The sequence below is a fragment of the Notamacropus eugenii genome, chromosome 5 (genome assembly GCF_028372415.1).
Source record: "Notamacropus eugenii isolate mMacEug1 chromosome 5, mMacEug1.pri_v2, whole genome shotgun sequence".
In the NCBI taxonomy this organism is placed as follows: domain Eukaryota; kingdom Metazoa; phylum Chordata; class Mammalia; order Diprotodontia; family Macropodidae; genus Notamacropus; species Notamacropus eugenii.
In genome coordinates, this window is record NC_092876.1 from 313,138,925 (window position 1) to 313,161,692 (window position 22,768).

At 35.9% G+C, this 22,768-nt stretch overlaps 1 long non-coding RNA gene across 3 annotated transcripts in view; it reads left to right on the forward strand.

The window, feature by feature from the left end:
• The window catches only part of LOC140509221 (uncharacterized), a 131,185-nt gene that overhangs the window by 52,116 nt on the left and 56,301 nt on the right, over nt 1–22,768 (forward strand). For all 3 annotated transcript variants that reach the window (XR_011968596.1, XR_011968598.1, XR_011968597.1), the window contains one exon: nt 3,694–3,845. This is a non-coding gene — a long non-coding RNA (uncharacterized lncRNA). The remainder of the gene's footprint in view (nt 1–3,693; nt 3,846–22,768) is intronic.

Below are 22,768 nucleotides of genomic sequence, written 5' to 3' on the forward strand. Positions count from 1 at the left end.
ATTTGGCTCTAACTTCTCTCTTCAGTCTTATCTTAATCAATTACTTTTCTAGGAGAGTCCTCCAGTCTAACCAAACTGGTTTATTCAATGTCTCCAAAACAGAGTTGATGTTTATTTGTCTCTGCGCTCCTGTTCTCATCAATCTTGAGGCCTGGAATGCCCTACAAAATCTCTTCAAATTCAAATAACATTTCAAGAACAAGATCAAAGAACCTCTGTCTGGAAGATTTCCTTGATCAGTCCAGCCCAGGCCAAAGTAATCTTTTCTTCCACAAAATGTCTCTACCCTTCATTTATCAAAATTTATTGAAAGAAGCAAATAGATCTGTGGCTTAAAGTCAGGAAGCCCAGAGTTCAGATTTTGTGTTTCATGCTCACTAGCTGTATGACCCTAGAAAATTTACTTCTATGTTCTCAGGTATAAGTCCCTGGGACTTAGAACTTTGCTTAGTGATGATGCCTATAATCCCATGTGTAAACATTTTATTTCATCAACTGACTTAAGAATTCATCAGGCATAAAGCATACATCTTTTATAATGACTTGCATGTTGTATATGTTCAATAAAAAATAATTGATTGATTGTAATGGGAGGGAAATCCTCATAGTTTCTCAATGGCCTTGGTGTCAAGGCTAGATTCAAGCTAATACTGAATGCATCCAATATACACATGTTTGTCAAAGAGACATCGTTTCTCCTTGCTTTGAATATTAGTTTCTGTTGGTCTCTAGCTGTCATAGAGACATTGCAATAACCTACTAAACTGATCGTTACCTCCATAAGAACAGCTGTTACTTTTTATTTCTTTAAAGACTCTTTGTTTTCAATCAATCCATAGCACTGTTCCATGTACTATGGAAGGGTAGGAATGAGTGGAATGGGTAGGATAAAGTCTAAAATGTTTCTGCATTTAAACTATTTATAATATAGTTGAAAATAAAATATATACAATAGAAAAGATATCTATTAACAAAAGTGACTTGTTCTTGACACTATTTGAGTGTTGAGGCAAGTCCTAAAAATATTCCCTAAACTATGAAAGAGGAAAAAAAATATGGTTGTCTGCCATTAGTAGTTCAGAAAGATTTCATAGATTAAGTGGGATTTTATCTAGACTTTGAAGGAAGAGTAGAATTTAAATGCACAGAGAAAAATAAAGTGATTATTATGAGAGACATAGAGATATGCAGGTAATTGATGTATTTGAGGGACAGTGATTAAGGATGACTAACTGAACTAATCTATCTCCTTCTGTTTTCCCTGTGACCTTTTGTTCTTATTTCTGTACCTTCCTATTTCCACATCTCCTTGTCTCCCATAAACTTGACCCCAAACTCACTTTGATGACTGAATCCATGAAAGTTCATTTTGCTATGTGTTTCAACTCACATATATATTTAATTTGTACCATAATAATGATCTGCCCTCTTAAAGTAAATTTTAGTTATTTTCTATGTTGATTTTTATTCCCCCAATAGGTTTTAAGCTCTTGAGTACAAGAGGCTTTAATACAATTGAGTGCATATTAAGCACCTATGTGAAAGGTAGTAGGGATTCAGATATGACGAAGGATGCAGTCCCTGTTTTTAGAGAGACACATTCTGACAGACATGGGGTATAATGTGGATAATGTTGTCTTGGCAATGTCTGTTCCAGGTGTTGTCAAGGAGACCAGGACATTAGTGATGGAAGGCTGCTGGTTTCAGATAGAGCTTTTAAAATTTTCCCCTCTGAGATGCTCAGGGAGTTGTGCCCTCTTGAAGGGAATGGCAGCAATGAGGGCTGATATGAATCATAAGATAGTCTCTCCCTTCCCTTGGACATTCAGGGAAGAAAAGCTGAGATGCCTCGAGGAGTACAGAGTAACTAGAGGAACCTAGGAAGGGGAAACACAGAGACATAGCTGCTGTGGAGAAGAGCAGGGTAAAATATCAGGACATGCTAAAAATCACTTAGGTTGCAGGTAGAGATCAGTTCATTTGCTTTCTTTTCTTTCTTTCTCCAAGTCTAGAGTGGGTGGGGAAATGTTTCTGAGCTAGGTTGTTTTTTTTTTTTTTTTTGGCTAGAAGAGGGGAGATTTGGGGTAGGCTTACATTTGTTCTTAAAAGTCTATTTACTTTTTTATGCTTACACATTGACCTTGTCTCTTAAGCCACCAAACGCCATAAAAAGCAATTAACCACCCATGTTCCTAAATGGTATGCAATACAGTAGAGAGAGGTGATTAGAAAGCCCAGAAAGAAAGAGCATAGACTTAAAACTGTGGCATTTGCCGTAGGATGATCTCTGGCTGGGGGACTGGAGTAAGAGTCAGATTTTGTGATTCATTTTTTTTACAACTTCCCAAGATGTAAATACGATTTTGACTGGGATTCCTCTGGACAATTGGAAAAACAATGTCTGGGGAAGCAATTGAGGGTTGGAATTGAGACGGGCATCTGTCATCTTTCCTGGGATTAACTTGTGGAAATCGATGTCACCTCTCTGTGCCTCACTTTCATTGTCTGTAAAATGATGATAATAATATCTATAGCACCTAATCTTGGAGAATTGTTGTAAAGGTTAGATGGGATTATACTATCTATCTACACACATACATATATGTATGTATAAATACATCATACATATATGTGGACACACATCTGTGTATATGCTTTGCAAACTTTAAAGTGTTATATAAATAATAGCTAGTGGTAGTAGTAGTGTAGTAGTAGTAGTAGTAGTAGTAGTAGTAGTAGTAGTAGTAGTAGTAGTAGTAATCTCTGAACATATTAGTGGCTTAATACATGTTGTCCACTGTCAATGAATTTACTATTTTATCAGAAGGACATAAGGAAGAATGTAGTGTGCCTATAAAAGAGAGAATAATATCACTAGATTGTATATATAACTCTAGAGATTCCCAGCCTCAGTTTGATGAAGAAAAATGTCTGTTACAATGAATCAATACATAAAAAACAGATAATATTAGGGTTTATAACATGTCACTAGGAGGCTTTCTGAGCCCTTACTAGGAAACATACTATATAACAATTACGGGGAATGTCACTCTTGCAGGAATGAGGAAGCAAATATGTCTTTCCTCTTTTCTTTTGGTGATGTACTTGAGAAATGCCTGCAGTAATAAGGCTTTGCTGGAGATACACACTCCAATCTCACCAGAAGTGGTGTTAATCACACTGCCAGGCAACTCAGTGGGAACCTTCTTGAAATCAGCCACAAGTCCAGAGTGAGGCTGCTTATTGCAAGTGGAACATTCTAGGACCTTTGAAGTGGACTACTGAAACTTTTTCCTGGTACCTTATTCTGGATTTAGGAAAATAAGCAAATACAACATCTTGTACACTACTGAGAGCCAGATTTCTTTAAATGGCTATCCAACTCCTTTCTTGCAGGATCAGAAAAGTTGCAGATGTGCAAAAGAGACCAATCAAACAAAAGACACTTATAAAGCAACTACTGTGTGTGCACTTAGGGTCATAGTAGGTGCTAACGTAGGCACAAGAAGAATGTAGCTGGAGAGAAAGAATTTAGCACACAAGAAAGAGAGAGTGATATAAGACATGACATAGTTAAGAACTAGACTACATAATGTATGGTTTAGACCAGGAAAGCTATCAGAATTTATAAGATCATAGGTCTTAGAGCTGAAAAGTTACTTAGAAAACTTGTTCTGTCCTCTCGTTTTTAAGATGAGAAAGCTGTTGCAGAGAAGTCAAGAGACGTGTAAAATTGCAAAAGAGAGAGAATCAAAGAATTGCTGAATCTGACATGGAAAAGATTTCAAAGGCTATCAAGTGTGACCAATCATTTCTTCAACAAGAATTCTTTCTCTACGTGCCCAGTGAGTGCTCTTCTTGTCTTTGCTTAAATACATCTCATTAGAGGGACCTCTCTACTTCCCAAGGCTTCCCAATTAACTTATATATTATTCTAATTTTTAGGATGTTTTTATTAAAATCAAGCCTTAGCCTGCCACTGGCACTTTTCCCATTGTTTATACTTCTGCCCTTTGAGGCCTGGGAGAACAAATTGAATCCTACTTTCTCTGATTATCAAGTATTTGAAGATATTAAGTAACAGGTCTTCTGCCTCCAAATCTAATGTTCATTACAATTCACTAGAGATTATGTTTTACAAAAGTTAGAGAAATTTCCATGGAGCTGGAACCTTAGTGAAATATTGAAGAAAATTCAGAATATGAATATGCAATCATCAGATAGTTGATTTTGAGTTAGAAAGGGATTGACAGATCATATGGCCTCAAGGCCACATGTTGTCTTTTAGGTTCTTGTGTGTAGCCTTTTGACTGAATCCAAGTTTCACAGAACAAATCCTTTTATTAAGGGGCATTGTTCTGTGAAGTTTGGATTCAGTTAAGCGCTACACTTGAGGACCTACGGGGTCACATGTGTCCTGGAGGCTGCAGGCTCCTTACTCCTGATCTAGTACAATGCTCTTATTTTTTTTTTTTTTACCTAAATACTTATGAAAGGATCAGAGAGAGTATAGAAGAGTGTCCATTCTTGGAATCATATTGTATTGGCCATTAAAAGACATATGACATATCTGTCTGCTTCATGATAAAGCTCTACCTAAACAATAATAGTGAGAATAATATCACTAATAATATGATTTTCATATCAATTCATGCAGTTATTATTATGTGACATTATAAAAATGACAAAGGAATATTAAGATGTGTTATGCCTGAGAGTCCAGGAACTCTAATGAGACTTAAGGAAGTACACATTTAAGGTCAGAAAAGGTAATGAATCAATAGTCTACTAAATCGTAATGAAGCTGAGAAGATTGAACAGTGATCAAAGTTCAGAATAAGCAATGAATGAAGCCTAGGGAGTCAGGTAAAGCTTAAGAGAAAAGGCAATTCTGGAGAGTCAAATCAAGAAACAACTAGAGTCCAGAAAGAGTCTGAGGCAGTAGCCCCAGAGAGATGAAATCTTTAAGTGATCCATGGCTCCATTAAGGAAAAAGTCATTGGCCCTCTGACATTTTTTAAAATTTGTTCCAAATACTGAGATCACTCTATATTTCTTACAAACATTCTTGAACATTTTCAGGCTTTTTTTGTTGCTGTTCTTTGTTTTTAATTAAATAATTAGTTAATTAATTTTAAGTTTTCAACATTCCTTTCCCCAAAATTTTGAGTTACAAATTTTCTCCACCCCTAAAATGCTGTGCATTCTGATTGCCTCTTCCACCAATCTGCCCTCCCTTTTAACACCCCTCCCTTCCTTTATCCCCATCTTCTATCTCCTGTAGGGCAAGGTAAATTTCTATACCCTGTTACCTGTATTTCTTCTTTCCCAGTTGTATACAAAAAACAGTTCTCAACATTTGCTCCTAAAACTTTGAGTTCCAACTTTTCTTCCTTCTTCCCTCCCCACCCATCCCCACTGAGAAGACAAGTAGTTGAATATAGGCTACATATGTGTAGTTTTGCAAATGACTTCCACAATAGTCATATTGTGTAAGACTAACTATATTTCCCTCCATCCTATCCTGTCCTTCATTTCTTCTATTCTCTCTTTTCATCTAATCCCTCCCCAAGAATGTTTACTTCTAATTCCTCCCTCCTCCCATTTGCCTTCCCTTCTATCACACCCCCACCCTGCTTATCACCTTCTCCCCTACTTTCCTGTAGTGTAAGATAAATTTTCATACCAAATTGAATGTGTACGTTATTTCTTCTTTGAATCAAATGTGATGAGAGTAAGGTTCAGTTTTTCTCTCTCACCCTTTTTCCACTTCCACTGGAAAAGCTTTGTCTTGCCTCTTCCATAAAAGATAATTTGCCCCATTCCATTTCTCCCTTCCTCCTCCCAATATATTCTTTTCTCACCCCTTAATTTTAAATATGACCCCTTCTCATTCAACTCACCCTGTGCTTTCAGTGTGTGTATGTGTGTGTGTGTGTGTGTGCTTATGTGTGTATAATCCCTCCAACTATCCAGATGCTGAGAAAAGTTTCAAGAGTTACAAATATTATCTTTTCATGTAGGAATGTAAACAGTTAGCTTTAGTAAGACCCTTGTGATTTCTCTTTCCTGTTTACCTTTTCATGCTTCTCTTGATTCTTGTATTTCAAAGTCAAATTTTCTTTTCAACTCTGGTCTTTTCATCAAGAATGCTTGAAAGTCCTCTATTTCATTAAATGACCATTTTTCCCTGAAGTATTATACTGTTTTGCTGGATAGGTGATTCTTGGTTTTAATCCTAGTTCCTTTGACTTCTGGAATATCATATTTCAAGTCCTTCAATCCCTTAATGTAGAAGATGCTAGATCTTGTGTCATCCTGATTGCGTTTCCACAATAATACCTGAATTATTTCTTTCTGGCTGCTTGCAATATTTTCTCTTTGACCTTGGGAACTCTGGAATTTGGCTACAATATTCCTAGGAATTTCTCTTTTTGGATCTCTTTCAGCAGGTGATTGGTGGATTCTTTCAATATTTGTTTTGCCTTCTGGTTCTAGAATATCAGGGCAACTTTCCTTGATAATTTCATGAAAGATGACATGTAGGTTCTTTTTGGATCATGGCTTTCAGGTAGTCCCATAATTTTTAAATTGTCTCTCCTCAATCTATTTTCCAGGTCAGTTATTTTTCCAATGAGATATTTCACATTATCATCTTTTTCATTCTTTTGGTTTTGTTTTGTAATTTCCTGGTTTCTCATAAAGTCATTGGCTTCCATCTGTTCCATTCTAATTAAAAAAAAAAAAAAACAAACTGTTTTCTTCAGTGATCTTTTGAACCTCCTTTCCATTTGGTTAATTCTACTTTTTTAAAGCATTCTTCTCCTCATTGGCTTTTTGGACCTCTTTTGACAATTGAGTTAGCTTATTTTTAAAGGTGTTATTTTCTTTAGCATTTTTTGGGTCTCCTTTAGCAAACTGTTGACTCACTTTTCATGATTTTCTTGCATCTCTCTCATTTCTCTTCCCAATTTTTCCTCCAACTTTCTTATTTGATTTTTAAAATCCTTTTTGAGCTCTTCCATGGCCTGGGACCATTGCATATTTATTTTGGAGGTTTTGGATGTAGAAGGCTTGACTTTTATGTCTTCCCCTGATGGTAAACTTGTTCTTCCTCATCTGAAAGGATGAGAGAGAATACCTGTTCACCAAGAAAGTAATCTTCTATAGTCTTATTTTTTTTTCCATTTTTTGGGCATTTTTCCAAGCAGTTACTTGACTTTTGGGTCTTTTGTAAAGAGCAGGGTATACTCTGGGGACCTGTAAATTCTCACTTCCTCCAATGTGGCACAATAAAGGCAGACCAATTTACTCCTTGGCTGGGCTGGAGGCTGATGTTCAGATCAGCTGCTCAATTCCCCCAGGGCTTTATCCATCAATGGATGCTGACTGCTACCTCCCTGGCCACTGTAGCTGCTACTGTAGCTGCTGCTGCCACTGCTGCCGCCTGGGGCCAGGGCTAGGGGAGAGCCCTGCTCCCTTGTCAAGAGGGTGAAAAAGCCCTTTTATTGACCTTTCAAACTACCTTTGACTCCTGTGGGTTGAGGGATCTGTGAACCGCAGCTGCTAATTCTGCTCGAGGCCTGCTCCAGTCCTCCTCCCAGTACATTGTGGCCAAGGGTGGGCTGGGCCTAGCTCCATGTCTGGTGTGACAGACTTTTCTATTGGCCTTCCAGGTCACACCATGCTGGAAATCTCTTCCACTCCATTGTTCTATGGCTTCTGCTCTAGAATATGTTTAGAGTCTTTCTTTATAGGTATTTTATGGGTTGTGATTCTTGAACATTTTCTTGTAAGGGAATTCTCTTTTGTTCTGACCATACCTTGCCTCCCAACTCTCCTTTGCACCTACCATGCCCTTTTCATTGTATGAATCATTGTTCAAAATATTCCATCCTTTTGAGATATCTGCTCTGACTATCCAAATTCTACCTTTCCTTCAAGTCCAGATGAAACACAATATGTTCTATGACATTTTCTCTAACTAGCCCTTATTCAGCTCACTTCTTTCTGTTTTTTAATGGATTCTCCATATTATTAATGGATTAGAACCATATATTACTATATGTTATTAACTATATATGCATATATGTATAATATATAAAATGTCTCTTTTTCTCCTTTCTCACCCTTCTCTTTCCAAACACACACACACACACACACACACACACACACGTGCACACACACACATACATTATATAGAAAGAAAAAAGAAAGAGAGATGGATATCTCTATATATCTAAATATATATACATACATATATGTATATATATATATATGTGTGTGTGTATGTGTGTGTATGAGTTAAGTTCCCTTAAACATATCACAAACAAGTTCTTCCAGTCATGCTAGTTGTTGCCTTTCCCAGCCCTGAATGCTCTCTCACCAACTTTCTCTTATCTCTGCTCCAGCTCTGCCTCTTCTTATTCCAACCATCCTGTCCCACCCATTCAGCAAGCTTCTCCCACCATATATGACTTAGGCTTCCATGTAATTTAAGCAAGTCACATGGACTTATTAATGTGTGAGAAAGATCTTCAAATTAAGCAAGAAAATAAATTAGCAATACATGAACATGAGAGGCAGGGTTCAAATCCAGTTCTTTGGCATTCCAAGTCTAACATCCTAACCCCTCTCTTATCCTATCTCTCAGTCAATATTGGTTAATTGATTGATCTTAGAATCATTGAAAGTTGTAGCTGGAAGGAGACTTACAGATCATCTGTATAATTAGATCATAGGATCCCAGATTTGGAGCCTGCATAGGACTTAGGTGAATGACTTGTCTATCACACCGATTTTATTGATAATGAGTCATCAAGGTGAAATGACTGCCCTAAGACCTCCCTAGTCATTAGTGACTAAATTGTGGCTAGAGCTCATCTTGATGTGCTTAGTACAGTACCCTTTCTTACACAACACAATCCTTGCATTGCATTATTAGGTCATTTTAGCATGTAACAATCATGCACTGTGCCTGACACATAGTAGGCATTTTATAAGCTTTCATTGATTGATTATCTCTTTTAAAATCAGTTAAGCACATTTACTTTTATCCTAGAGTCATGATAAAGATGAATAATAGACCTTTATATATAAATTGTTATCAAGTTTTTCTTAGTCTTTTTTCTTACTGGCTAAACATTTCCACTTGTTTTAAGTGCTCCTCATATGTGCTCTTTTCTTGAGACTGTCTTGTCTTTCTTGAGTCTTTATCATTAATATGCGAACCATCATTGTTCTCCATAATATGACTTAGATTTGTTTGAACAACCGAATGCTTACAAATTGATTTACTGTAATTTCTATGAATTATTATTGATTAGTCAGCAGACATAGTGCTTGTCACTGCCCACTGTATAATTAGGCTGCACGAGATAATGACACAATAAGTCACAAAGAGGGAGGCATACAATTTTCTGCCTTCACCCCCATGTCTCTATGAAACCATGTCTATTCAAGTCTGTACTCAAAATGCTATGAATAGGCATGGCATTCAATGTTTTCTTTTGTGCCTTGCACATATACAGGACATCATAAATTATGAAGCACTATCATATGTTATCATATATGATCCTCATAACAACTGTTGTGAGTTAGCAAGTCATAGACTTCATAAAGAACAAAAACAAATAATAAGCTATCATGAAGTTAAGTGATTTACTTAGCATTACACAAATAGCTAGCTGGAGAGCCAGAAGTCGGGGTGAGGTGTCCCAAGTCTTTGGTCCAGTATTCTTTCTACCTTTTCCACCACTAGACTTGTGATTTCATCTATAGAAGAATCCTCGTATGAAAACTCCCTCCATATATACAGACAGTTCCCTCCTTTTTAGGTTAGTCTTCTAAAATCCCCCGTGGCACTGAAGGATCAAGGGGCTGCTATTAAATACCAAGGCATATTAGTAACCAGAGCTGAACCCAAGTCTTCTTTACTGGAAGATTGGTCTCTATTCACTGTGCCACTACAAAATATTTTTTATTTGGTCAAATGATGTCCTCATCATATTCTCTCCAGTGGTTCCTGGCTATCATTCATACTAAATCTCTATAAGAATGTCTTTATCATTTCAAAACAAATAAACAAGTGACATTTTTCATTGCTCTAGTCAAGGTAATTGGTAATTCCCACTCAACTCTTAGGTTTTTGATCTGACCTCACAGGGTCAGGAGCAGATGAAATGAAAATAGTGAAAGGGTGAAAATGGAGATTTGGAAGCCACAAGAGCTCTCTGTGGTCCCAATGGGATCTGTTACCCGTGAAGTTACACCATTGTGTCCCATCTGGTCACACCAGTGAGACTCCAGGCCTTTTAGTCATCTTTTAGCCCCATCTTGTTTGGTCAGATTCAGGAGGAAGAAATGTGCTATGGTCTGCCCCTGCCCCATCTTGTTCATATCTCTAATAGTTCTCCTTTGTGCCTGGAATAGGGATATTTTCCACACCTTATTTCTCCTGCTTTCAAGGTTAATCTCAAGCACCTCAGAGATATATTCTCTGTTAAAGGAAAGCATGATTCATATTCTTTCTTTGCCATGTAGGGTTTCTGTCACTATTCTGGTCTTATCATTTTTTTAATTGAAGTTTTCACTACGAATTTGGGAATTTTGATTTAAAAACTAGAAATATACATATATTATATTATTTTAAAAAGGAAAATAATTATTTTCACTAAGTAATGGGTCCTATACTTCACCTGATGGTTATATATAATATCAGCTGAGAGGTTGTTATTCAGAAAAATGACCAGAGACAAAAAAATTTAATGCACTATAGGTCAAATAAAATCAATCAGAAGTTATGATTCTTTGGCAGATGCTCAATGTTTGATATAAAACTTTTTTCATCCTCTGGTCAGTACACATGGCTGGATGCCACTGAGCTATAAAACAAAACTAAAACAAAACTCTTCTTACCCCCTCTCCCATGTAGAACTATAGGCTGCTGAAAGTCAAGAAGAAGAAAGGAATTTAAATGAGCACAGAGAACCAACTCCAACTCTCCTAGGTTAGAGGTGAGGTACAACTGAAAAGATAGGGGAGCTTGCTTTGCTAATGTACCTGTTCCATGAATTACTCTTGGGGAAACCACTTCATTATTCATGACTTAAATGTTCCTGTTGCAAAATGGTGATCTATGTCATGTACACTTGAATTACCAATTCAATTATTCTTTTGTCATGCAAAATCTGTGAGCCATGACTCTAGGGAAGGGGCCGGCCCATCTTTGCCAGGTGATCTGTAATTCTGTCCAGGAGCAGGCATTCTTCAAGCTGCAATGCTCAAGAGAATTTATGAAATGGCTCTTAGAGAAAATGTCTGCCAATGATGTTAAATTGATGATTGCTATCTAAACATTGAGTAGCACTTCATCAGTTATAATGTGGCCATCTTTTAACTTTTCTTTCATACCTGATCACATTTTGTTCTTTTTAAAATGAAATTGGAGGTGAGAGAAAGAACAAAGACTGTCTCTAGCTTTGTATACCATAATTAAATTCTTTCTTCTGTCTTTTTCTCTTTACTTACTGCTTTGAAGCCAATTTAGGCAGTAGATTCTTTGATTCTAGGATTTTTGTGAATTTGTTTATGTGCCAAAATCAATTGTAGAGTACAAAAGATTCCTAAAAAGTAGAACTCGACAAGGCTTCCTAAATTAAATCAAAATATACTTTGACACTTAGTGACTTAAAATGTGAAGAGGCACAAATAAAATAAGAGGGGAAAAAAGTTGGAAAACATGCATCAGGAGAAAGAAAAAAGATAGGCTAAAACATCGTGGTCTTTACTAAAGTCTCATACCTATATATCATGAAAGCTTTCTTTGAGAAGAGAACTGAGAGTTGCTGGATAGGGCAAGAACCAAATGACAGAAAATAAAATCAATTATATTTTCACAGAAAGTTAACTCCTAGATACTGAGGCAGGAATCACTTCTTAATCAGTTTCATGTACATGCTCACCTCTACCCCTTGATTGTTCTAAATCAATATTAAATTAGAAAAAATAGTTTGAAAAGGAAAAAAAATAGAACACACAATTGAAGAAACTTTAAAGTAACATGTGAACTATTTCCTATCTAATTTAACTGATGTATATAAATCAAATCAATGAGAAGACACATACACACAAACACACAAAAAAACTTAGGTACCTTTTCAGTAATACCCCTTGATATTCTTACCAAGAAGAGAGAAATAGCAGTCAAATGCAATACTGATTTAGTCCAGAGGTGTCAAACTTCCTGGTCACTGGCGGCAAGTTCCACAAAACTCCCAGTGGAACCAGATTAAAATGTAATTAGGAAATTTTAACAAAATAAATAGAAATATAATTCAACATAGCTAATATTAATTTGTAGTTTTCTGATTCAATCTAGGGTCCCAAGGGTCTATTTCTATTTCAGTTTGATACCACTGATTAGAGTTCAAACTTCTATAAAATCTTCATAGGAGGTTGAGAGAAGAATAAAAATACTGATCACTCCATAAAACAGCTCAAAGCTGTGGAGGGAAAAGGAAATTTACAGAAAATTTAGGGAGATGCCAGACTAAGCCTGATAATCCTGAAGGCATGTAAGCCTGAAATTGAAAGGACAATGGACAGAAGAAAGATGAAATGCAGTTGTTAAAACATTATTTTCATTAAAACAAAAGTGCTTTTTTTCTCTATAATTATGATAGTCACCCCATTTGTAATCTAACAACATGGTCTCTGATATGGTACATATAAAAAGGAAAATATTACTAGAGAAAAGAAATGGGAAGAACTATTGGGCTAGATTATATCTATCTATCTATCAGTAGATAGATAGATAGATAGATAGATAGATAGATAGATAGATAGATAGATTGATAGATAGATAGATATGCACGAGGGAGAGGTCCATGTTCCTGGCAATTTTGAGATCATTAAAGGCTAAATTCTCCAGATATTTGAAAGGGGGAGATATAACAAACATTTAAGATAAAAACACTTTAATTTTACCAATAAAATGTGATAACAAATCCCATTAGGGACTTCTATTTTTTACATCCTTACATGATTCTTATGAGAATTCAGAAGTATCTAGAATACTGTAGATGAAGATATGAAATGGGAAGAAAGATTTTATAAATAATATTGTTATGATAGCATCACATTCACACCTTAAATCTATAGAGATTACAAAATGGCTTTGGGCTTATTTATAGACTATAAAAAACACATTTGATTTAGTAGAGTGAAGTGTTGACTCAGGTGTTCCAATAAGATGTGCCTCATGCTTAATTCAAAATCATATAGAATTCCTTGAAAGTTATAATAACAATAAGTATTTTCCTGTCTACTTGATGATTATTAATATCAAATGAGGCATCAAAATGTGAGTCATGTGCTTGCCAAAAGTATTTGCTACCTTAATGAAAGATGACTGCTTAGCATAGAGTCTAGTGAGAAGAGGAATTCCCTGTATACGATGAAGTCCTCCAATCCTTCTGAGTACAGATGATATTGCATCAACTGTATCAAGGTCTGAAAGAGATCTTGATTTCAAAGTCTCTTAAATGAGACCCATCATCTCCAAGAGAATTTCATCTAATTCTCTACAAAGAGAAAACTAAAACAAGTGAATTTTGACTCCTAATTGTCTAGATAATTATATACACTTGGAAGGACAACACAAAGAGCTTAGTAATATGTAAATATATTCTGTACAGACATGGAGGATGGGTGATGAGGTGAGCTGAGAGCTGAATAGGAGGAAGAAAGATTCCAGGCCTGCCTTTGCAAAATCACTTAATGCTTTTTAATGATCCCAATCTTCTCCCTGAATCAAAGACCCACCTTATTAATAGCAATATTCTTTCAGTGATGCTATATGATTTTGAGTCATGTAATTAACATAGTTTCTAAGTAACTCAAGTTGAAGGCCCAGCAATGGAGAAGTACAAGATCAACATAACTGTAATGCAATATATTGTTAATGAAGACTTGCATAGGAGAAGTAGCATCAGAGCATTAGTAGTATATGACTGGAAAAAAGACAAGGTAGGTCAGTTATGTTAAGAGAATATAAAATTACCAATTGTCATCCTGATTGCTTCATTGACATTCAAACCTCAAGAAATCTAGGGAATGATAGTCATAATAATAGCTAGAATTTATATAGTGCTTCATGTCTTGCAAAGTGATTTGCATATACTGTCTCATTGGATCCCCACAACAGTCTTATGCTATAAGTACTATTATTATCTCTGTTTTAAAGATGAGGAAACTGAGACCAAGAGTTCAATGACTTACTAAGGGTCACATAGCTAGACTAGTAAGAATTTTAGCCAGGATTTGAATTTAGGTCTCCCTGAATCTATATCCAGCACTTTATCAACTGTGTCACCTAGGTACCAACACATTGAGAAGGCCCCTGACACACTGGTCAAAGATTTATGGGAAAAGAGTCACATGGTATAAGATGAGAATGGCTTGTTACCTATATCATTGGTAATAGTACCCACACTGATGAGTTCATATATTAATCAAGATATTTATCAAAAAGAAAGAACTGATAAATAGAAGTATATAATAGCATGCTTTTACGTGTGCATGTATGTATGTATCTAATCACAGCCATCTCCAGGGTAGGGGCAGGGGAAAAAGGAACAACAAAAGAAATTTATGTGATAACGTTATTATCAAAGAAATAGTGAATTGTACATAACAGATATTCAGTTTCATCTACCATCAATCACCTGTTTTTGTTGTTCAACTATGTTATGGAAATGCATGTTTCATTTCATAAATTAAAAATTTAAAAACATCCATCAAATATCTAAATTAATAATGCATAGAATTACTTTAGTATTTTAATCTGTAATTACTCATTCCACCAACAGAGATTTTACTTAACCCCTCTAGATCATGGCTGATGATCTTGAAAAGTTATTATGGCCAAGAAAAAAATCACCGTCCTGAAGCCCACCTGTAATGACTTTCTCCAAATTTAGCTAGGCGCATCTTCAAATGGCAGTCAGCATTTGATGTAGTAGGAGGTTTTAGAACTTGTGTTGTTTTGGCATAGACTTTGAGATGACTACTCTATGCCATAAGGGAACATGTGCAGAGGACATTAGCATAGAATAGGGGAAATTATAGTCATGGTGTTAAGCTGATGTTAGCTGAGTGAAAAACAATAAAGCCTATCTTCCAACCAGTTTTTTCTTCCTTATGATGTTTCTTTGGTTAACATTTTCAATGAATTGACTAATGTTTTCCTAGTAGATGTTTAGATACTTTAGTCCATTTTGATATATAGTCTGTGGTGCTTTAGATTGCAGATAATAAACATTTGGTTTGGGCATGCTGGAATTCTGGTAATTCTAAAGAAATCCCTATGTGTCTTTCATGTAATAAAACATTTAGATGGTACAGTGGACAGAGCACTAAACTTGGAGTCAAAAAGTCTTGAGTTCAAATCCTCTCTCAGTCACTTACCAACTATGAAACCTTGAATAAGTCACTTAATGTCTCTAATCCTCAATTTTCTTCTTCTGTAAAATGGAGATAATCTACTTTCCCAGACTTGTTATGAGGATGAAATGAGATAATATATGTAATCTTATCTGTGTAAATATGGAAGATAATATTTTCAGGTCTTAAAGTGCTATCTAAAGGCTTAGTAATATATAAGCAGGAAAGAAGAAAATGAGCCAGGTATAGGGCTCTCTGGCTACTGGTAAAATTAATTGCCCTCTGGCTCTACAATTTTAAAATTGCTCCATGTAGGTTGATTTTTGAATGTAATTCTTTATTATACTGTGGATAGAGAGACCAAAAAGTCAGGAAGTAGTTATAATTTTGATTCAACTATTTTAATGAAGTATGTTTATTGAAAAGCACCTACTATGTGTATGGCATTAAGCTATACATCACAAGGATAATGAAGTATAATGTTCAAAAATAATGAAAAGGCAGCATATGGTTAAATGTTTTTCTTGGGAAATGGTGATGAATGAAATAAATATAACTGGTTGAAATGCCAAATATATGAGGCAACATATGGTATAGGAGTCCTATAATGCCCTAGTGATTTTCTGACCATGTTACATGGAACTGCAAGGTTCTCAATGGGCTCTATGGGTCCTTTTGGATCTATTTCTTTTGTATTTCATCCATCATTCCATAAGTATTTATTTGTGCCTACTATGCAATCAGTCTTTTTCTGGGTCTTGTTCTGAGTACAAACAAGTAGAAAACATGTCCCCTTCCCCTCTGAAGTATAAAATCTTGCTGTAAGATCTCACAGTTTTATAAAGAAAATATCATCCATCATTTCTAGACTGTACTGTAGCTCTGCCCCAGAGCTTGGGGTCCCAACTGATGGAAACAAGCCTCACCAATTTTAAAAACTACTGCTCGGGGCCAAGCAAGCACTTTAGAGTACACTAATTTTCCAATCCATTTTTATTAGCTTTAGTTAAGTACTTTCAAGTTTATTGGCCTGTGGACTAGTTACTCCAAAAATATTTCACTTAGAGCTTTCTTCCTCTATTCCTTCTTTATCTCCAGCCTCAACCTTGCATACTGCATGGATCCGTTAATCATATGCAACTAGCTATAGATCAACTTGCAAAATACAAAAGATTCATCTTTTTTTAATACCTATTAGTCCCTTCCATTGAGGCCCTTTATGCCTTCAGTAGTTCAGTAACCTCTTTCTCTTATCAAAATTCATTTTCAGGAAATGATCTGCTATTAATTAATCAATTACCAAGCATCTATTAAGCACCTACCATGTATTCAGCACCAGAAATAAAAATATTGAGGTAGCTCCTAGTCAAAATGAGTTTGTATTCTAAGGGCAGAGGAGACCTCTAAAATACAGGAAGCATAAACATAAAGTTGATAAATGTAAATATGTACAAAATAATTGAATATAAAATGTTTTGGGAGGATGGGTACTAACAGTCGGGGTGGTATGGAATCAGGGTTGTATGCCTCATTCTAAATACAAGTCACTTTGTTTGCTCTCTCAGGGAGACATGAATTCCATATATTAATTAATTATGGGAAACAAGGCTCTGTGTCATATAGAGCTGGTTCTGGAGCTCTCAGACGAGGAAAGTCCCTCAACACATGCATGCCCTGTACCTTCCCTGCAATCTATTGTTCTATAGAGTCACATAACACTCTGAGGGATCAGATTCTTGTCCAGGGTTTCACAGCCTATATGTGTCAAAGGTGTAACTTAAACTTGTTTTCCTGGTTCCTCTATCCGCCACACCAAACTGCCTCCTTAATAATCATAAAGAGCTTTTATTTTGGATCAAATCAGGAAATTTGTGTATTTCATAAACTTCCTTTTTAATCAGACTAACTTCTTTGGTTTAGGGAACTTCTGGTGAGGAAATTCCCTCTATTAATGCAAATCCCCACATATTCTACAGCTTAGAGAGTGGGGACACTGAGAGGCCAGTGAGTTGCCTATGATCATATAGCCAGTACAAAGCAGCGTATATAGCATATAGTCAGACAAAGAGGGTTTTGATATGAGGTCCTATTGGCTCCCAGGCTGGTTCTTTATCCATTGTCGCAGCTGCCTCTTGTAAATAATAGTCTTTGATAACTCAGAAACTATCATTGTTTTCACTATTAGTACTATTACATCACAAAGAATGTTCCGCATAACAACTGTTATAAGGTGATGATAATACTTAGCACTGTTCTCATTTTAAAGAAGAGTAAAATAAAATGAAGACAAGTGAATTATCTTTCTTGCCCACCCACTGATAGCTAGGCGGTAGTGGACTTGACCTCAAATTCAGGTCTACTGACTCAAAGTCTAGTGCTCTTTTCATGATGCTTCTACACGCCAACCATAATTCCTATTCATAAGGATATCTCTGTAAATTAGACTTCTTTAAGGAGTGATGGGACAGTGAGGTGGTATAGTGAATCCTGTGCTGGGCCTGGAGACAGGATGACTCTTCTTCCTGAGTTCAAATCTGGCCTCAGATAGTTACTAGCTGTGTGATCCTGGGCAAGTCACTTAACCCTATTTGCCTCTGTTTTCTCATCTGTAAAATGAGCTGGAGGAGGAAATGACAAACTACTTCACTGTCTTTGACTGAGAACCCCAAATGGGATCACAGAGTCAGACTGAAAAAATGACTGAAAGGCAGAAACAAAAAGAAGTGATGTTGAAGGAGTTAGCTAAAAACTAGTATGCTATGGAAAGAATTACTATTTACATATGTCTCTTCTGACTCTCTGGATCAGATTCAGTATCTGTAACTCTGCCCAGAAATGTTTTTCAATGATCTTCAAGGGATCTCAGTTGTCAATGAACAAAGATTACATAAGTTAAAAAGCCTCTTCAAATACACACATCTTCTGGTTTGATCTGAAAGACAACCTATCAAAGATCTCAAACAAAGGAGAAAAAGTATGAGGAGAAAACAAAACCAAAACCAAAAAATCATTTGACATCACTTGAATATTCTTCCAGACGTAAAAAGTTACCTTTGTCCAGTATATGAAATTGCTTAATTTTATGATGGATCAATATGATGAGTGAAAAAGCATTTAAGTATTTTTAATGTACCAGACGCTGTGCTAAGTGCTAAAAATACAAATGCCCAAGCAAATACAGTCCTTGTGTTAGAGGAATGTATGTTCTAATACAGGAAGAGAAGATTTACAAAAGAATGGTGTTCTAGAAGGGAATTTTGGTTTAGAGAATCAGAGGGACAGATAGGTGATAACTGACAAGTCCTTTTCAGAAACAATTGTGATTTTGATTTGATTACTGTGTGAGAGGAAGATATGGGAAGCAGGTGAAGGAAGACAGGCCATTTGCTGAGGGCAAGCAAAAAAAACTGAATAGCATATGAAAATAGAGCTTGCTATAAACCACAAAGCTTAGAGAAGCATTTTTCAACCTTTGAACTTGTCAATGGGGCTCTCTTGGGGCCAACTGCTCCCTCATAGTTGCCCATAGAGTAACAGCTGTAACTGAAATGTGGAGGCCACTTGCAAAATATTGTAGAAATGATCAGAATATGGCTAAAAGTGAAGTATCCTGGACCTCATCTTTGCTTTTCATTTCATACTTGCAGGAGAGGCAAAGGGAAATCTTATTCTTTATTTGAAAAAGGAAACCTATCTCTCTACTTACAGAAGTCATTTAAATGAGCAGGTTAATTAGATTTTAGAAAATACTTTCATGCATTCAGAAATAATTCATTCAACTTTTCATTTTAAGCACCAGGGACATTTTTGACAATAATATGAATGTTTGACCTAGAAAATTAAAATGGAGTTAAAATATGTAAAAAGACAGAGATCATGTAAAGAAAAGTAAATGATGAAAGAGAATGGCGGAAGATAAAGAAAGTCAGGATATTTGAAACCTAATAAATGAAAAGACAGTTGAAGGAAGATAATTTATGTAAGTCTATACTTTTGAGTGATCAAAATCTAAAGGAGACGTTCATCAACAAAATACACTCAAACATATGATACAATAGTTTAGCTAATTTTCTATATTTCTATATAGGTATAGACTATGCATGTGGGTGTGGGTGTGCATGTGTGTGTGCATGTGTGTGTGTATGTGTGTGCATGTGTGTGCATATGTATGTGCTCAATCTGGGCTTCTCTGGACATGCCCAGTTCATCTAACATAGAGGCACCCTTGAGGGTGTTTTGGAGCTGTATTATTAATTTTCTTCAGTTTCAGACCCTATGGGAATCACCTCTGGCACTTGAAACAGGAGGACAAACAATTGTAAACAAGCAAACAACCTTGGGCCCATTTCTCAGAGATAGGAAAAGACAAAGAGTGGGGTGGATGAGAGAGGGGAGGGGAGAAGAAGTTCTTCCATTCTCACTTCCCCCGTTCATACAATCTCCACTGGAAGTAAATCGTGATCTTCACCCTGCTAAGCAGCAGATAAAAGTGGTTGAAAAGAGCAACCAACAGAGTCTCACCAGTTTTAAAGATGCAGGCACTCAATTAAAGGAGGCTACTCTTACTCAGGCGATAGTCAACAGGGAAACCTCTATGTTAGGCAATCTGAACATACTTGCATACATATATACATACGTATATGCATGTGTATATATATACATATAAAGATCTGTAGAATAACATCAATTATTCTACTGATGTGTCTAATATATATGTATATGATATGTATACTGATATACCTTCTAATCTTTTCCACTGAATCATCAAAGAACAAGAAAGAATAGATTGTAGAGTAACAGTTCCCTCATTGTTGCACTTCCCACCTTGTTTCAGCAGAATGGAAACAAGTGGTTCACTATGTTTTATCTAAAATGATCATTTGGTATTGTAACAGTGACTTGGACTGGTAATTTCTTTATAGTTGTAATAAAAGCCAGGCTTCATCTCACAGTGTCTTATCAAAAACAGCATCATTTTTCCTATTCCTTTTTATAATCTTTCCCACTCATCTTTGGGGGAGGGGGTGAAGAAAGGGGAAACGAGTAGAAATGTCTCAAATGATCTATGGTGTCTTCTTTCCCATCTTTGTGGACAATAGACTTGAGATTTTGGGAGGCAACTGATGAGGACACCACCATGGGATGTATACAAATTCTCATTAGGTTTTTTTTTTTAAGTTGTAGTTGTTTACATGTTTGGCTGCCAAGTTTTGATCCCTGTGTGATATTGGGCAAGCTTCTTAATGTCTCTGGTCCTCCACACATTTCCTCATCTGTAAAATAATGAATTTAAACTGGATAGTCTCCAAAATTTCTTGCAACTCTTAATCTATGGTCCTTTCAATGCATTGCTAGACACATGCAAGATTAGCTACTTAGAAAACCATTTTGACTGAACTCTTACATCAGTACCTAATGAATCTTTTTTCAGTTTTGAGCTATTTCATAAATACATGTTAGACTTGAGGTCTGTTCTTGGTTCCCTCCTCTTTCTTTAATAATGCAAACTACATTAAAACTTTGATTGCTTGAAAAACACTTGATTGTTTGGAATTACTAAGTGGCTGCTGTTATATACTCTTGAAAAGAAAAGAAAAAGTTCAGTACAAGATATTTTAATTTTTCCTTAACAGAGATTTGTAATTATCCTTTTTTTTGAAAGCCATAAACCTGTTTCACTATTTGTGTACCTGAATCTGTTTATGAACCAGAAGAGACAAAATGGAACATTTGCTAAAATAATGGAATGGAACTATGAATTCAATTTATTTGTAGTAAATGATGGGGGGGAAATGTTTAATTCTTAAGTCTAGAAGAAAAAAAATTTCTCTCTAATTTTTTATACTTGAGATAAAATATATAGTAGCTGTAGGCTGGGAGACTCATTAATTATCATTAATTGAAACCAGAAGGCAGTGGTTAGCTATGTAAGAGACACATCATGCATATTTTACCAATTAATTCTTCCACTGAATAGAGGAAGCTTCAGTCTCCTTGTTTAATAGTAAGAAGCTTTTACATTTGTATGATACTTTTAGCATCCCAAAATACAGTCATACCCATTGATTCTTCCTACAACATCAGGAATAACAATGGGGAAAGTGTGATTTGTCTGGAGTGAGTCAATATATGTACTGAGGTAAAAGAGACAAAACTGAACTGTGAATTAGCAGCAGCACCAGGCTAGGACCTCTAAATCTCCCCTGCTTGAATTTCCATCAACCACATTGTAATTCTGCTTGGGAATTTCACTAAGTACGGGGACAACTATTTGCATAGAAATTGTATCTTTCCTACTAGAGTATAGAAAATAAGACAGGCAATATAATAAAGCAGAACAACCCTACGATTAGACAGACCTGGACTCAAGTTCTATATTGTCTGCATTTCTCTGATCTATAGTTACTTAAGATGTCAATATGTTTTGTCCTGGGCAATTCTCTAAGACTATTAGATACAAAATGGTTTTTGATCTGTATTGGTAGAGGAATTTTCCTCAACAGAAATTCCCTAAACTGAGGAAATTTAAATGTGTGCATATATGCATATATACATACACACATATGTACATATATGTTTGTATAAATGTATGGATGCATCTACATATGCATGTTTGTCCACACACATATATTAGTGTGTGAGCTTACTGAATGCAGGTATTATGGCTATTCACCATAACTCCCTTGTATCCAGAATCTATTATTCTGTGTCATGTGTGGTAGGTGTTTAATAAATGTTTATAGAATTATTGAACATTTTTTTTCTCCTATTGGGTAAGACAGTGAATAGGGACTAGACGCTTAGAGAAGTTTCTGGGACTACAGCTACATGGGGAGAGTAGATGGGATGTCAAGCTACCAGAACCTTTGGAAAGATTTGAAGAGGCTTTCCTTTTGTGTCTGTCTTAAGGCTTGTACTATGTAAAGATTTATTTCCCCTCTCTGTCCAACCATTTGTGTTTTATAACCCATTCATTTCTACCCAAACAACTCTATCCTCTTGTATGGTCTCAACAGAGTTGCAAGTGTTCTTGCTGGGCATTTAATATATATGTTATAGTGAATGCTCTTTCTAGAAATCCAATAATGCTTTGCGTTTTCATAATACCACTTTTCTTCTTTTCTAAAGTTCTTAAGCCTCTCCGGAAACATTTTTATGTGAACCAAGGTGATCTGACTTCATTGATTTAACTACTAGAAAAAGTTCAGGCATCAAAATGCCCCATTCATCATAGCCAGGTCCTAGAGGGGTAGGGTCATATTACAAGTGCAGACAGTTTTCTCTTTACATAAGACATAGGTCCACAGACCTCTACGTAAAGAGA